Source organism: Cebus imitator, unplaced genomic scaffold, assembly GCF_001604975.1.
Source record: "Cebus imitator isolate Cc_AM_T3 unplaced genomic scaffold, Cebus_imitator-1.0 Scaffold96, whole genome shotgun sequence".
Taxonomy (NCBI): Eukaryota; Metazoa; Chordata; class Mammalia; order Primates; family Cebidae; genus Cebus; species Cebus imitator.
Genome location: NW_016107411.1, coordinates 2,855,956 through 2,857,578, shown reverse-complemented (window position 1 = coordinate 2,857,578; position 1,623 = coordinate 2,855,956). Strand labels below are relative to the sequence as shown.

General features: G+C 39.4%; 1 pseudogene; it reads right to left on the bottom strand.

Moving 5' to 3' along the window:
- Positions 1-750: 750 nt before the first annotated feature.
- Positions 751-1,372, bottom strand: LOC108309666 (annotated as a pseudogene).
- Positions 1,373-1,623: the final 251 nt, after the last annotated feature.

The following is a 1,623-nucleotide window of genomic DNA, read 5'->3' as shown; positions in this document are numbered from 1 at the left end:
GAGATGGGATTACAGGCACAGCAGCATGCCCAGCTAATTTTTGTATTTTTAGTAGAGACGAGGTTTCACCATGTTGGCCAGGCTGGTCTCCAACTCCTGACCACAAGTGATCCACCAGCCTAGGCCTCCCAAAGTGCTGGGATTACAGGGATGAGCCACCACACCCAGCCAAATGTTAACACTTTAAACAAAATGTCATACCACTATTCACATGTTCTGCAGCTTACTTTTCATTCATTATGTTATTAAACTTTACCACATTGATCACGTGCAAATTAACCTCATTCATGTTAACCATAATATAAAAAGATAGATGGATGAATAGAATAGATAGATAATAGTTAGATGTAAACAGACCAAAGGACCAACCATCGCATGAACATACTACAAGTTACCCATTCTCTTGTGAATGGGTATATACATTGTTTTCAATTTATTATGATTCAAAAAATGGAGCAATGAAGATTCATGTACAAGTCTTCTGTGTACATGTATGATATCTACAACCTGTATCTGGGATTGCACCATTGCACTCCAGCCTGGGTGACAGAGCAAAGTTTGGTCTCAAAAAAAAAAAAGAAAAAAAGTATAAAATTTTATTGAAGACATTAAGGCCTAAATAAATGTAAACATATAAAATATTCATGAATAAGGAACCTCAATATCATAAAAACGTATGTCAAATAATTTATAAATTTAGTATGATTCTAATTCAATCCCAATCCCAATAGTTTTTTTTCCTCATTTCAAGTTTTAATCAAAGTTTGTATATAAGACTACCCTATTCCTGCATCTTCTCAATTGTTTCTTCCTTGTATTTGCCCTTTTCCTTTCCTACTTGGTGAGATTTGGCTTCCCGTTCAAGGATATTTTTGCGGTCTTTGTCCAGTTTTAGCCTAGTGATAACCACCTTGCTGGGGTGAATGCCTACATGGACAGCTGTGCCATTAGCCTTTTCCTGCTGCACCCTTTCAATGTAAATTACATATTTCTTCCTGTAAACCTGGACTACTTTGCCAATCTGCTGACCTTTATAGTGTCCTCGTACAACCTGAACTTCATCATCCTTTTGGATGGGCATGGATCGCAAGTTGTACTTCTGTCTCCGCTCTTTGGAAAAAGGGGAGGACATAATCTTCCTGCGAATGTGGGAAGGTGCATTGAAATGCCTTTTGCAATTCTTGCTTCAGTCGGACGTCACAAAGGGATTGAACTTCATTTGGCTGCTCCCACTTCGGTTATGGCCACCTATTTTTTTTTTTTTTTTTTTTTTTTTTGCAATTTGAGAAGCTGATTTTCAAATTTAATTGGGAGAGCAAAAGGGCAAGCAAAGCCAAGGGAATTTTGAAGAACAAGGTGAGGGAAACTTGCCTTCCCAAACATTAAGACTTAATATAAAACTGTAGTAACATAAACACATAGGTGCAAGGCAAAGACAGACAAATAGATGTAAACAATAGAGTGGACAGGCCAGGCATGGTGGCTTATGCCTGAAATCCCAGCACTTTACGAGGCCGAGGTGGGTGGATCAGCACGGTGGCTCACACCTGTCTTTGGGAGGCCAAGGCAGGCAGATCACGAGATCAGGAGATCGAGACCATCCTGGCTGATACAGTGAAACCC